This window comes from Peromyscus leucopus, chromosome 3, assembly GCF_004664715.2.
Source record: "Peromyscus leucopus breed LL Stock chromosome 3, UCI_PerLeu_2.1, whole genome shotgun sequence".
In the NCBI taxonomy this organism is placed as follows: Eukaryota; Metazoa; Chordata; class Mammalia; order Rodentia; family Cricetidae; genus Peromyscus; species Peromyscus leucopus.
In genome coordinates this window covers 141,142,760-141,159,198 of record NC_051065.1, presented here as the reverse complement: position 1 = coordinate 141,159,198, position 16,439 = coordinate 141,142,760, and the positions used below count along the sequence as shown (strand labels likewise).

At 39.5% G+C, this 16,439-nt stretch overlaps 2 non-coding genes across 2 annotated transcripts; both read left to right on the top strand.

The window, feature by feature from the left end:
• The first annotated feature begins 14,207 nt into the window (after positions 1 to 14,207).
• Trnak-cuu lies at positions 14,208 to 14,280 on the top strand. Its single transcript has one exon. It is a non-coding gene; the product is annotated as a tRNA-Lys (tRNA).
• Positions 14,281 to 15,045: 765 nt separating this feature from the next.
• On the top strand, positions 15,046 to 15,118 carry Trnak-cuu. The gene has a single exon. It is a non-coding gene; the product is annotated as a tRNA-Lys (tRNA).
• The last annotated feature ends 1,321 nt before the right edge of the window (positions 15,119 to 16,439 follow it).

Here is a 16,439-nt window from a genome sequence, read left to right as displayed (position 1 = left end):
TGATGGTGGAGGTTGACCGAGCAGAGCTCCAGAGAACACCGCTGTACTGCGATACACCTTCCCCAGACCCTGAGACCTACCTATCCCTTCATTTGTAAGTTATCCACTAAATAAATCTTCCTTTTAACTACGAGGAGTGGCCTTAATAATTTCACCAATACCTCCTGTTTCCTCTCCATGTATCCTGGCATCTCCCAGCCACCTAGATTCCATCTCCACTTCTTCGCCCCCCCCCCCCCCCCCCGCGGAAACCCCACCTGTACCTCCTGCCTAGATATTGGCTGTTCAGCTTTTTATTACACTTTATCACAGCAGTACACCTCCACACAGTGTTCTAATATCCCATAACAGACTTACGTGCCTGTCCTAAGAAGAAAAAAGAGATTTGGAGTACAGTCACAGAAGAGGGTTTATGACTGTTTTGTGGTTATTTTTCTCTTTCCAACCACAACTCATACCTAATGGGACTTCACTAAAACATGCCGATTGACTGACTTCCTTGCATGCAACACAACTGCAGCCTCTGAATGATGTTGTATTGAATGCCACAACTATTATCCTTGGAAAAAAGTAATTTTAAAATATTGAGTAAAAAAAATAAAACTTTAAGAAAGTTGATGTATGCCTTTAACTTCAGGATTTGGGAGCCTGAATTAGGAGGATTATAAACAATTCAGATTTGGTTATGGATCAAGACCCTGGTTAAATGTTAACTAATAATTAAACTTTACTCAATATATTTATAAGCAGGCAGGAAGCAGATTCCTAAACAGATTGAGGCTTCAGTAGAGGACTTCAGTGAGACTCCCAGAGGACCAGCAGAGCATGCTAGACACTCTTTATCCTAATAGTCAAGGCAAGATGAATAGCAAATTTATGGGAAATTATCATTCAAATACTAAATACTAATGCAGACAAATGCAGTAATGCCCAAATAAAGTCTCAACATTTGGAAGGCAGAAGCAGGAGGATCAGAAGTTCAAGCCTGATTTGGGCAACACAGTGAATTTAAACCAGGCTAGCCAATGAGAATCTGTGTCAAAGATGATGAAACAGGGGATTAAATCTACCAAGTTCCATGGAGATAACATGTCAAAATGATAAAACTTCAAAAAAGATTAACTTTTTTGAGCCCTGAATTTAAGCCAGGTAAAAACAGAGAATTCAGATTTACTATAGAAAAAGAAAAGGAAGATAAGTGAAGCAAAGAGAACAGGGAAACATAAGCAAAGCTTGAAAGATACAATGTGTATACACATTAGCCAGTCATGAGAATTGATTATGGGTACAATCAATAAAATATTTGTGTTGAACATAGGCAAAAACTAAAGGACCCAGCAGACAATGACTATTCACAAGACACACGGAACACATATTTTGCACTATGGGCTCTTAACTTTACCTTCCATAGTGATGTCCACCTAGTCCTCTACCCAAAAAACACAGGTAAGGCTCACAACTGCTGACTAGGTTCATTACAACCTGATGTTGTAAGCAGGTGTACAACTTCTTTGTCTTCCCACTCAAGAAAATGCATGTGGAAGCCACAGAAACCTGATGACCACTGGACTTCCTTTCAACCTCAGGTCGGGTCCTAGTAATCCCACCATCATCGGCGAACAATTCTACAACATAGTCAATGTTAACCTAAGCAGGCATCCTCTCAGCCCCTGGCACCTCACTCTAAGTATTACCACCTGCCCATCTCTTGCTATAGGATACAAACAAATTTATTGACTCTATAGCTATTCAATTCTAGCCCTTAAGATGTAGAGGCATGTGGAGCAGAGCTAGCTTATGTGAAATTGTACTTCTTACAGAAAAATTAAAATTAGTAACAACAATAATAATCCATGTGCTTTGAACATATTGATATATCTTGTAAGACTGTCTGTACTCTGACCATCTCTGTGACAGTCCTCCTGAGAGTGCCTTTGGACAAAGGAGGAAGTTATTGTCTGGCAGATATGAAACCTAGATATTGACACTGGCAGAGCCACATTGAAGTAGAAGTGAGCCAGACCTGCCATATTCCCAGGCACTGAATGAAAGTTTCCAGAGAAAGTTACCACTATCAATGCTCCAGATAGTTTCTGCAGCTGCTGAGGAAGAAATTCACTGAATACCACAAAGAAAATGGCATTGTGACAAAACCTGCCAGAAACAGTATATTACATCCATAAAACCTCAGCCACTAGAATTAGCAACTAACCTATAAAGTAAGTATGATTGTTATAATTCAATATAAAAAGGGCAGGACGGGCACAGTCACACCTGCCTGCAGTCTTAGCACCTGAGAGATGGAAACACAATGATCAGGAGTTCAAGGCCAGATAGGCTGGCCTGAATCTCTATCTCAAAATGACAAAAACAATAACAACTAAAATGATTGTTAAATCATTTAAAGGCAACTTAAAAATATAACTAGTGCCCAGAGGTATTTAAGAAAAACACAGAATCCCTAGAGGAAATTTTTAATATTTAGTATTTTTAAAAACATCAGTAAGCTGGAGGAATAATAGAATATATGTGATATGAAAGCAGGAGGTGGTATCTGAACATTAAAGAATTGAATCTTAGTCATTGAGCACAGAGGATAGCAGTGGATAAGGCTTGTATTAACCAAAACTAAGAATGTATAAAAAGATCTTTTGGAGACTCACTCACTAGTTAACAAGCTCAGAGTAGACCAACAAAAATCAGCCTGTATTTTATGTATGTGTGTGTGGGGAGACTGTTTCATTGATTTTATTTTGGTATTTTTTGGCTTGGTTTTTGTTTGTCTATTTAATATTCTTTTTGTTTGTTTGTTTGTTTGTTTGTTTGTTTTGAAGAAAGAGAGGAAGAGAGAGAACATGAAGTTGGATTGGTAGGGAAGTAGGAAGGAGCTGATCAAAATACATTGTGGCCAGAAAGTAGTGGTGCACACCTTTAATCCCAGCACTGGGGAGGCAGAGCCAGGTGGATCTCTGTGAGTTCTAGGCCAGCCTAGCCTACAGAGTGAGATCCAGGACAGGCATCAAAACTACACAATTTTGTAGTGGTTAGGCATTCCAGCTTTGACCTGGAAGTTCCAACCCCCACTGAGACTTTGGTAATCGTCACACCTACAAGGCAGAGCTGAGAGAGGATGGTGAAGACCTGAGTTCTGGATGCGCTGGCTCTCTTGGTTCCTGGACCCCAGACGCTGGAGGTACACCAAGCAGAGTTCTCCAGAGAACACCGCTGTACTGCAACACACCTTTCCCAGACCCTGCAACCTACCTATCCCTTTACTTGTAAGTTACACCACAAAATAAACCTCCCTTTTAACTATGTGGAGTGGCCTTAATAATTTCACCTATACAACATTATAAAAGAGAAATACAGAAGATATGGATACAATACAATACCAAGCTCAAATTCCTCGATTTCTCAGGTACCATGGTTTTCCAGGTTTCCTGAATCAAGTTTTGCATAGGCCTTTGTATCCTTAGGAAACTCCAAGACTGGATTCACATACAGGGCAACAAGGGAAACAAAAGGTGTTTACTAAACAAAAGACAGATTAGGGCTAGGTGCTACTCTCTGGAGCCAGGCTAGGTGCAGCTTAGCAGGAATGCTGCCACAAAAATTCTTTTAATCAGCCGGACCGCGGCGGCGGCGGCGGCGGCGGCGGCGGCGGCGGCGGCGGCGGCGGCGGCGCACGCCTTTAATCCCAGCCCTCAGGAGGCAGAGGCAGGCAGATCTCTGTGAGTTCCAGGCCAGCCTGGTCTACAAAGCGAGTTCCAGGAAAGGCGTAAAGCTACACAGAGAAACCCTGTCTCACAAAACCAAAAAAGAAAAAAAAAAAAGAAAAAAGAAAAAAGAAAAAAAATTCTTTTAATCACTTGCTCACTTGGTATAGAGACTACTCTGCCTTTAATCTGAGCTGTTTTGTTTCTTCTCCTATAGGAGACTGAGAATATGGCCTGGCCATTACTAAATTTTTATTTTGTAACAGCTTGGTGTTATTTCTTGGGTTTTGAGACCATAACATTGGGAGGTTCCACCAAGATCTGACCAACCTGCCTAAGGATGAACAGCTAGGGGATAGCAAATGAGGGATGGTCCTCTGCCCCAGCTCTTCCTCCCCACTATAGTCCTTAATCTCCACCAGGTTGCAAGGTAAAAAGGCACCTGTGTGTCTTATCTATGACTTGTCTGTTTCATCTGTTCTGGGCGATCAGCAGGGTTCTTGATGGGAAGCTGAATGAAGCATATTCCCTCTAGTGTGTAGTCAGCAGAGATATTCCCCCAAGACAATCTGGTACCAAGTCTAATATTTGTTCAGTGTTTTGGGAATTTGAATTGTTTAAATATCTTATAGTCATTTTGACTTTATTTCATGTCTTGTGGCTTTACCTGACATTATATATTCTGATGGGTCTTAAACAGTGGAGCTTTTGAAATATAGGATTTGATGGCAGTATATCACAGAATGGAGCTTGAAAGGCTGATATAAAGAAAAATCCTCAGTGATAGGCTAAAGCCTGCATTTGGAACCACCAGCTAACTTCAAAAGAGGATGGTAGGCATCAAAGAACCTCCATATGAGTTTGCTTTTATTTGTGGCAAGGTTAGATACTGGAAAAAGAAACTGCCCTTGACTCAGCTACTGACAGAATGCTGTCCAAATTGGTCAAGCAGAACCCAAAAATGACAACTGCCAAACTTTGCCAAGATAAAGTATGACAGTCCCTCAATATTCCTGCTTCACATAAAAGTCTGTCAGATATTTTAGGCTTGTAGATGAAAGACAGATGCCCCAATGTTATAGAGGAACCTTGAGGGGACTGTACAGGCAGCCAGCTGTCTCTGTCATTGCTTAGTTTTGGAAGTTGCTTGTTCTGCACTTCCTATTTACTCAGGTAATATTATATCCTTCTTGGGTCTTTGAGGGGGTTGAAGGCCAGATAGTTATAGTTATAGGTTCCCTTAATCCTTGTAGAAAGCAAATTACGTACAAAACTTTGGACTCATCAAGAGTAAATAGAAAATGGAGTATTTTTGTCTGAATTTGCCAAATACAAATGGACTCAACATTGTGAATGTAATTTTCACCCAATAATTGTTCTTATTATATATGGTTTTATTATTTTAGAGTTAAAACATTTCCTTTTTATTTAGACAAAATGGGGGAAATGTTGCAGAATATTCCTTTACACTGTGCAAGATGTGTCACTTTTTTTTTTCTTTTTTTTTTTTTAGTTTTTGGAGACAGGGTTTCTCTGTGTAGCTTTGAGTCTTTCCTAGAACTCACTTTGGAGACCAGGCTGGCCTCAAACTCACAGAGATCCACCTGCCTCTGCCTCCTGAGTGCTGAGATTAAAGATGTGCACCACCACTGCCCAGCAAGATGTTTCACTTTTATTGGTTTAATAAAGAGCTTTGCAGGAAGAGGTTAGGTAGGACTTCTGGGTCAATAGCTTTGCAAGAAGAGGTTAGGTGGAACTTCCAGGTAAAGAGAGGTCTCAAGGAAGAAGGAAGGCAGAGTCACCAGCCAGACACAAAAGAATCATGCAGGAGGAGAGTTAAAAGCCACAAGCTACCTAATAACATGTAGATTAATATATATGAGTTAATTTAAGTTATAAGAGCTAGTGGGATAAGTCTAAGGTAAGGCCAAACTTTCATAATTAATAATAAGTCTCCATGTAATCATTTTGGGCTGCCAATGGTAAAGAAGGCCTGTCTACATACAATAATCAAATTTGTAGTTATGTTAAACATGGTTTCAAGGTTAACTACAGATATATTTTAGATAGAGAGGTGATCTTAAAACACTGCAGAGACTTTTAGAATATAGCATTGAAGATATTTAATTACCGAAGACTTTTCATGACAGTGAGACATGTCCACTCTTGGCAGCACCATTCTACTTCATAAAAGGATGATGGGCATTGAAGAACCTTCATGTGGGTTTGCTTTCATTGTGGCAAAACTAGTCATTTGGGGAAGAAACTGCTCTTGCCTTGAAAGATGACAGTATGCTGTACAAACTGTACAAGCAGGACACAAAGGAAAAAGACTGCTAAACTTTGTTTAAAAAAAAAAAAAGAGTAATTGTCCTTCAAAATTCCTGCTTCATAGAAATGTCTGTCAGATGTTCTAGGTCTGTAGGCCAAAGATGGATATCCAAATGAGGCAGAAGAACCTCGGGTGACTGTCCAGGCAACCAGATGTCTCTATTATTTCTATTTATGTATCTATCTATGGTTTCAAAAGTGGCTCGCACTCCAATTCCTGTTTACTCGGGTAATAGTATATCCTTCTGGGATCTTTGATGGAGTTGAAGACTAGATAGTCATAGTTACAGTTTTCCTTAGTTATGATAGAAGGTAAATTAAGTACAGAGCTTTGGACTCATCAAGATAGAATAGATAAGAGAGGGATTTCTCTGAATTTGTCTAATACAAATGGATTGAATATTATAAATGTAGTTCTTACTTGATAACTGTTATTATTGCATATAGTTTTATTGCATTAAAGTTAAAACCCTTCCTTTTTATTTAGACAAAAAGGGGAAATGTTGTGGAATATTACTTTAGCTATGTAAAGGTATATTACATTTGCTTATGCTGCAATTGTTTAATGATGCAAAGATGTGTTACATTTGTTTAGGCTGCATTTGTGTAATTATGTAAGGGTGTGTTGCATTTGTTTTACCTTGCCTGTGAAGGTGCCTGATTGGTCTAATAAAAAGCTGATGGTCAATAGCTAGACAGAGGATTGGTAGGTGGGGCTAGCAGGCAGAAAGAATAGGTCAAAGAAGGAATCTAGGCTTGAGAAGAAAGAAGAAAGAAGAAAATAAGGAAGAAAGGGAAGAATATGTCCATAGCCATCCATCCAGGAAGCCAGGAAGCCACCTTCCAGACATGGAGTAGGACATACAAAATGAAAGAAAGGTTAAAAGACCTGAGGTAAAATGTGGATGAAGAGAAACAGGTTAAATAAGTTATAAGAGGTAGTGGGATGGGCTGGAAAGATGGCTAGCAGTTAAGAGCACTAGCTACTCTTTCAGAGGACCTGAGTTCAATTCCAACACCCGCATGGCACCTCACAACTGTCTGTAACTCTGGTTCTGGGGGATCTGACACCCTTTCACAGACACAGGCAGGAGAGACACCAATTCACATAACATAAAAATAAATCTGACATAAATAATTTTAAAAAGACTGACTTATAAGGGGGAAGGCTCACCCAATCAACTAAGCTGGACTGACAGGGGCTTGCAGATATTGAACAAACAACCAGGGAGTCTACATAAGACTGACCTAGGCACTCTGCATATATGTTACATTTGGGTGGCTTGGTTCTCTTATGGGATTCCTGAATCTTTTACTGGCTTTTGGAACCCTCCTCCTCATACTAAGTCACCTTGCCCAGCCTTAACACATGGGCAGGTACATAGCCTTACTGGAATTTGATATGCTATGTTTTATTTATATTCATAGGAGATATGCTTTTTCCTGGATGATATGGAAGGGGAGGGGTGTGGGGGAGAGGGATTGGAAGGGGAAGATGAGGAGGAAGCTGATGCCAGAATGTAAAATAGATGCACGCCTTTAATCCCAACACTCGAGAGTCAGAGGCAGACAGATCTCTGTGAGTTCGAGGCCAGCCTGGTCTACAAAGTGAGTTCCAGGAAAGGGGCAAAGCTACACAGAGAAACCCTGTCTCGAAAAAAAAAATAGAGAAATAAAAAAGGGGAAAGCTAGTGGCATAAGATAAGGCTGAGCATTCCTAACTAATAGTCTCTGTGTCATAATTTGGGAGCTGGTTGGTGGCCGGAAAGAAAGCCCGGTATGGTTGTGACCTAGAGGGCAGGCTGTACAATGTTGCCAGTGGTGGGGCCAGATTGATGACCCAAGCTCCTTGGGAATAGCCCAAAGGTTTATCAATAAGTCCCAGATGTTGAGTATTAAATGGTTTACACTGTTGAAACTTTGTTTTGCCTTATGTGAATTATGATTGTGCCTATTTTTCCCTCTTGAAGAAAAAATGGTACTTTATTTTTGAGAGATTTTAAACTAATTCTAAGAGGAAAGTTTGGAGTTTTACAGAATAGTTGATTAAAAAAAAAGAACTGGATATTTTTAAAGAACAGCTTTTTAAAAAAATATTTAAACTTATAATCTTAAGGAACGTTTTAATTTATATCTTTATTAATATGTAACCTTGATAAATAAGTATATAAAAAGCTAAAACTTAGGGTAACATATAAACACCAGAGACTGAGGTATTCCTATTTAATAATGTAGCAAGTTGATGACGTAAGTAGTCTAGCTAATGGTCTCTCCTTACCTAAGGTGTGTTCAGGCTAACAGAGACTGATTTAGGAATGTATGTCTAAGTTCCTAGCTTTTGCTAGCATTGTTAAGCTGTAGTTATTTTGGTAGACTGAACCATTCAGAGAACTGTTGTGTTCTATAATAGTGTACCATAGAAGGACTAGGAAAGTTCCTGGTCTCCTTGTGTACTGTGTTTATGAGATAAAAGTCTTATCTTAATATTAAAAGACCTTCAATTCAAAAAATGTTATTTTTTAAGGCTAAACTTAACAGGAATAAGATATAAAATCCTAATCTTATAAAACTATTAAAGATAATTAACACATACAAGTGAATAGTGAAATTATCTGGTATGTTTAGATTTGCCTTTTTATATATGTTTTCAAAGTTAAGCCTAAAACAAGTAACTATAAACAAGCAATGTTTGTCTAGTTTAGATATACTTAACAGATAATCATTCTCAAATGCTTCAGAGATCTGAGAATATGGAATTTAAAATGTTTAATGAAAAATTGTTTCATGATAGAGAGACATGCTGGTTCCTGGAGGCATCCTTATTACCTCCACAGAAGATGATGGGCACAGAAAAACCTCTACCTGGGGCTTGCTTTAAATGTGGCAAGTCTGACTGATGGGTTTAAAAAAAAAACTGCCCTTCACCCTAACTGCTACCAAGACCCTGTCCATACTGTGGACAGGCAGTAAACGGGGCAATTGATTGCCCTGATATTGGAAATATTGCTCAAAATGGGTTTGTGGACCTGGGATGGATGTGTGAAATTACCAGCATAAAGAAATTGTGATCACTTGTTGTTGTTCAAGCAAGTGGCCCTGAATAGCCTGGGCTGTCTTTATTTATATAGTTTCAATGGTTTGCATGAAAGGCTTTCCAATCAGTTTTTACTTCCTAAGTTTCTAAAAATGGCTACAAAAATTACCAATTTGTTCCTTGTTTCTTTTTCCTTTTGTCTGCCAACTCTCCCACCAGTAGCTATCACCTTCTTTTAATCTATACCTCTACTGTTAGAAACATAAGCAATTTTGCAAGTTACAAAGGAGCTTTTCTAACTAGGCACACATGCATGTATAACAGTGTGCCCAGTTGGCAGTGCATGCACTTACAGTGTTATGCAAAGTGAAAGACAGTTTTGTCTTTTGTGGTTAATGTTTACACCTGGTAGGGTCTGAGTTCTCATGATCAACTCACCAGCCAACACTGGATCAATCCATTATACATTTTGTATTACTCAATTTCCTCTGTGGGCATACCAAGTTTTTTTTTTTTTTCATTTATCCTATAGGCAACATAATTTGGAAACTTACTCTTAATTGTTGGCACTGTTTATTCCTTGTCCTTATGTCTTTCTCTCTTAACTTCCTAGGGTATTGGCACCATTATTAGAAATGAGGAAACAGTGGGTTTTTTATGCTTCTACTTCATTCCCTGTTTCTAGAATGTTCCCATTAACTCTTGATACAATCTATTTAATAACATATCTTTAAAACACTTTTGATTAAAATCATTCTTTCCAAAACAGTTATACAAATATGCAAAATTAAACTTCAGAACCTACTGTGACTCATTCAGACCAGCAGTATGACTAGCATAGTGGAGCAAGGAGAGCATGTAGCACACACACTCCCAGGGTTATGGCCACAATTATACAGTGAACTGCCCACGGGTCCTTGCCAAGTATGTCAGGATCTCCAGGGTCTTGCCACAAGAAGAGCCATTTGTGATTTCTCAGACCCTTTTCCCAAAAGAAGCCATCCTGCTTTATGTAGACAAGGTATGATAGTCCCTCCAAGTTCCTACTCCACAAGAAAGTCTGTCAGATTTTGTGGGCCTGAGAGTTGAAGACTGATGCTGTCCCAACAACCACAGAGGAACCCATGATAGTTGCCTAGTAAGCTGATAAGTCTCTGTAATTTTAATAGGTTCAGAAGCTGTTTGGTCTGCACTTCTGCTTTCTCAAATGAAATTTATCCTTTTCAGATCTCTTATTGTAATTGATGACTAAGCTAGTGATAGCTTTGTCAGTTTAACAGCCACCTTTCAGTTCACTAGTCAGTATATTAGTTAGTTAAAGTTACTAGGTCTCTTGTTAAGAAAAGGCAGACAGGTTTCCCTTGCTCACAGGCTTCATATTAAAGGATAAACATGTTTCAAATGTAACATTCAACTTAAAAAAAATCATGCTTTGCAATGACTGTTCTCAGTAATAACTACTTGCGTCTCTAGTAAATGATTGGTTAGAAAGAGAATGGCCTAGGATATAAATATATATACAAGTTTTAAGGATTTAAGAAAATATTCTAGTTTATGAAAGTCTATATAAGTTCTGAAGATTTGGGAAAGTTTTATGAGATACATAAAGATCTGAGAAATGAAAGCTTAAATGAGTTCTGAGGGTCTAAGAAAAATATTTAAAATATGCAAATGCATGTTATAAAGGTCTGAGGACATAAAAGATTAAATTGTGAATAGGAAAGTGACTTAAGGTATGTAAATGCAGTTTTTAGGGATCTGTGGACAGAAAGCTTGTGTTCTGTGGGTTAGAGAAAGTATCTTGAGGTGTCTGGATGCAATTTGTGAGAATATAATAAGATAGCTTAAAGTATATGAAAAGTATTTCAGATTTCTTTCTCTCTATATGCTATCATTACATTAAGTCTTCAAAAGTTCAGTTTTAACAATAATTAATAGAGTTCTGATAAACTATTAATCTAGCTCTGATAAATATTGCTATGAGTCAGTCATATACTCAAGATTTAAATGTCCTTTGGTTGTCTTCTAAATATAGACTTAAAGGTACTTTTCATTGCTCTAAACCATGGATAGAAGAAAGACATGTTCATGCTTTTTTCACCCAAATCTGTAGATTTTGCTATGCCTTCAAGGTGTAAATCTGTTCCATCTGTTCTACAAACACCTGTTAGCTGCTTTGTCTACAATGTGGATTTCGATACAGTGGTAATGCTAATATATCTGAATCTTATATCCCATGTGGTAAACTAAAAATTTGTGTGAACTCCCATGAGTCAAAACAATCATAAGGCTTGAATCTTCCTGTCACAGGTCAAATGAAAAAGTTCAAATGTAACTTTCTGTGGTGATATTTTAATTGTGATGAAATATGATTTTATTTGTATGTAAATAAATAAAGTTACCCTGGATATCCGAGGTCACATAGCAAGGTCACATAGCCATAAACATCAGTCAGGTGGTGGTAGCACTTGCCTTTAATCTGATCACATGGCAGACAGAATCTCTGTGTAGTCAAAGACACAACCAATCATGGTGACATGAGCCATTAATTCTATAGAGACATGGAGGTCTATGTAGACAGGCAATGATGGGGAAGTCATGTGGCTGGGCTTAGAGCCAATGAGAAGGAAGAACAGGAAGGCAATAAAAATACAAGTTAGATGGGAAGAAACTCTCTCTGGGGAAGCAAAGGCAGTGAGGTAGTAAGATAAGGTACTTGTGGCTCTTCACTAGTTCTCTGATCTCTTTGGTTATTACCTCTGGATTTGGCTCTGTTTCTTATTTAATAAGATTATTTTAGAAATTTTTCTACATTTGGTGCCCATGTGGCAAGAATTCATTAAAAAACCATTGGTGGCCTTACAGTCCCGTGGTTACAGACTCCGGCTCTGCCATAGTTTATAGGCCCCAGGCCCCGTCAGAGCTACAAGCAATCCAGGTGCAAACAGTCAGAGCTGCACTTGACCATAGCTACAAGAGGTTACATGCAACTGGAGCTACTTGCAGCCAGATTGGCAAATCACATGGTCAAAGCTTAAAGGAGCCAGAGCTCAGGCCCGAATTGGCTCAAGCTGCAGCATGTGGCTGGCCTTTAGCTTTTAGCCAGAACACGTGGCTGAACTTTAGATAGGTAGGTAGTAGTCTCTCTCTCTCTCTCTCTCTCTCTCTCTCTCTCTCTCTCTCTCTCTCTCTCCCTCTCTCTCTCTCTCTCCCCCCCTCTCTCTCTCCCCCTAGGTAGCTGTTTTGAAATTCCCTCAGACTTCTACTATTCTTCACAGACTTGGTAAGTCAATTAAGATATCAGATATCTTAAAGGCAGAAACTACTTAAAAGAGAAAATTTTTTCCCACATTAAAAAAAATGGGAAATATATCTACAATGGAAGGTAATTGGTCTTTATTTGATAAAACATTAGACAGTTTAAAAATTGAACAATACATGAGAGGATTAATATTGACGGGATGTATATAATATCAATTATGCATATTATTTGTTTACTTATACTTATTTTATAATTTAAAATGATAGTCAATTTAAGTGACAAGATAAAAGTTTTAGAAAAACATTTTGAAATGAACTATAGAGAAATTCAGACTCAGACAGAAGAATTTAAAGGTGAAATTATTTCAGGATTGGATTATAAAGTTATAGAAAGACAGCCTGTTTTCAAACAATCAAACTTAATGTATCTGGTGACCATATAGCAACTACCTGATCAAGGGCGTGTACAAACTAACTGGACTCCAATTGAAAAGTTAGATTTAAGAAGGCTTAAGGAGGCTATAGTATCTTATGGCATACATTCTCCATTTGTAAAGAAAATGTTAAACTCCTGGTCAACTTGTAATAGGATTATTCCTCAAGACTGGAAAGAATTAGTAACTTCTGTCCTGGAAACCAGAGCACAAATGTAGTGGCCAGTATGGTAGAGAGATGAGGCTAAGAACATAGAAAGTCAACGGAGGGCTCGAGGTGTGGAAATTTCCCAGGATCAGCTTCTTGGAGAAGGCCAATACACCAAAATACAAAGACAATGTTTATATGATGACCAAACCTTAATTCTATGCTGCATGGCAGCCACGAATGCATGGGACAGAATTGAGGAAGCAGGTAAGAAAATCGAGTCATTCACAAAAGTTATACAGGGCCCAAAAGAATCCTTCATTGACTTTTGATAAAGGCTGGCTTCAGCAGTAAATAGAATAGTCCCAAATTGAGAAGCTAGCCAGATAATAATCAAATATTTGGCTTTTGAGAATGAGAATGCAGCATGCAAAAGAATAATAAGGCCATTAAAGGCAAGATCTGCAGCTGTGGGGGGGTTGGATCACAATTAATGCTGTCTCATGACCATGATGGTATGTATTGGAGAAATTATTTTGGCCACTCCACGTAGTTAAAAGGATATTTATTTAATGGCGCAACTCACAAATTAAGTAATGGGTAGGTCGCAGGGTCTGGGGACGGTGTAATGCAGTCCAGCGGTGTTCTCCGGAGCTCTGCACAGTCAATCTGCACCGGTCAGCGTTCCGGCACCAAGAGAGCGCCCAGAGCGAGCGCTGGCCCATCCAGCTCTTGGGTCCCCAGGCGCCTCCCCTCGCCCCGCCTCATAGGCGTGACAGTTGCCAGAGTCTCAATGGGGGTTGGAACTTCCAGAACCAAGCTGGAATGGCTACCCACTACATCTCCCCCTTTTTGTCTAAATAAGAAGGTTCTAAACTAATACAAGACTATATACAAAGGAATGGTTATCAAATATTGTCCAGAAATAATGAGAGATAATGACCTAGATAAGATGTAACTACAACCAATGCAAACAATATCAAGCAAGAAACACTAATCTAAAATCCAGAGAAGTATAGAGCATAGGTAAACAGCATGTTATAAAGATCATTCAAAGGTGTCCTATCCTAAAGAACCTGAACCTAATACTTAATATGTTCTATCTAAGATATTATATATATACTAAGTTGTAACTATAACTGCTAGTCTTCAATCCCATCAAAGACCTGAGAAGGAACATAATGGTCCCTGAGAAATGGTAGATGGATGCAAGCAACTTTCGGGAATCTTGCAAGAGTAGACCAAGACAGCTGGCAGCCTGGACAGTCACCTAATGTTTCTCAGCCCGGCTAGCTCAGTCGGTAGAGCATGAGACTCTTAATCTCAGGGTCGTGGGTTCGTGCCCCACGTTGGGCGCCAGATATTGGAGAAATTATTTTGGCCACTCCACGTAGTTAAAAGGATATTTATTTAATGGCGCAACTCACAAATTAAGTAATGGGTAGGTCGCAGGGTCTGGGGACGGTGTAATGCAGTCCAGCGGTGTTCTCCGGAGCTCTGCACAGTCAATCTGCACCGGTCAGCGTTCCGGCACCAAGAGAGCACCCAGAGCGAGCGCTGGCCCATCCAGCTCTCGGGTCCCCAGGCGCCTCCCCTCGCCCCGCCTCATAGGCGTGACAGTTGCCAGAGTCTCAATGGGGGTTGGAACTTCCAGAACCAAGCTGGAATGGCTACCCACTACATCTCCCCCTTTTTGTCTAAATAAGAAGGTTCTAAACTAATACAAGACTATATACAAAGGAATGGTTATCAAATATTGTCCAGAAATAATGAGAGATAATGACCTAGATAAGATGTAACTACAACCAATGCAAACAATATCAAGCAAGAAACACATACTAAAATCCAGAGAAGTATAGAGCATAGGTAAACAGCATGTTATAAAGATCATTCAAAGGTGTCCTATCCTAAAGAACCTGAACCTAATACTTAATATGTTCTATCTAAGATATTATATATACTAAGTTGTAACTATAACTGCTAGTCTTCAATCCCATCAAAGACCTGAGAAGGAACATAATGGTCCCTGAGAAATGGTAGATGGATGCAAACAACTTTCGGGAATCTTGCAAGAGTAGACCAAGACAGCTGGCAGCCTGGACAGTCACCTAATGTTTCTCAGCCCGGCTAGCTCAGTCGGTAGAGCATGAGACTCTTAATCTCAGGGTCGTGGGTTCGTGCCCCACGTTGGGCGCCAGATATTGGAGAAATTATTTTGGCCACTCCACGTAGTTAAAAGGATATTTATTTAATGGCGCAACTCACAAATTAAGTAATGGGTAGGTCGCAGGGTCTGGGGACGGTGTAATGCAGTCCAGCGGTGTTCTCCGGAGCTCTGCACAGTCAATCTGCACCGGTCAGCGTTCCGGCACCAAGAGAGCGCCCAGAGCGAGCGCTGGCCCATCCAGCTCTCGGGTCCCCAGGCGCCTCCCCTCGCCCCGCCTCATAGGCGTGACAGTTGCCAGAGTCTCAATGGGGGTTGGAACTTCCAGAACCAAGCTGGAATGGCTACCCACTACAGTATGTGGATAGGAGAAGCAATTTCAAAAGGTTTGAGGAATGTCAGATGTTTTGGGTGTGTAAAACAAGGCCATTTGAAAGGGGTATCTCTAGAAAAAAATGTTTATTCCAGGAACAGAAACAGAATGTCCATCCCTTCTAGAGTATGCAGAAGGTGTGGTAAGGGTAAACATTGGACCAACTAATGTAGATCAACAAGGGAAATACAAGGTAATCCTTTGCCTCTGTCCTTGGGAAACTCCCAGAGGGGCCTCAGGCAGGCCCCCACAGAGAATCCAGTTTAGACCTTTCCTGCCATAATTCCTACTCAGAACAATTAAAAAACCAAATGCCTATTGGAATAAACCAGGCTACTCAGGATGACAGAACAGCTGAGGCACAGAGAACAGAAAAATCAGAAGTCATAAAGCAAAAATTTTGGTAAACTTCTATAAATGAACAAAGACCAAAATTAACAAAATGAATAAATGATGTTTTGTTGTCTGGTTTAGTAGACACAGGTGCAGATGTGATAATAATTGCACCAGAATTTTGCATCCAACTTGAGCTCTTCAAGAGGTAAATGTTCAGCTGTTAGGGAGTGGAACATTATCTTAAGTGAAACAGAGTGCAAGATGGCTCAAATGCATAGGTTCAGAAGGACAGAGAGGAAAATTAAAACCATATGTGGCTAACATAGCTATGAACTTATGGGACCATTATCTATTACAACAATGGAATATTCAGATTAACATTCCTCCAAACTCACAAACAAAACATAAACTAACACATGATTCTGAGAGAAATATTAGAAGGTATTATTATAATGAGTGGTTGACCACCAGCCATTCAGACTGTACAAGAACAGGGCACAACAACTGATGATCTTCCAAAGACAGCAACAGCTCTACCTTTAAAATGGTTAGCAGACAAACCTGTATGGGTTCAGCAATGGCCTTTAACAACAGAGAAACTGCAGGCTTTAGAAGAGCTTATACAAGAGCAATTAAATGCTC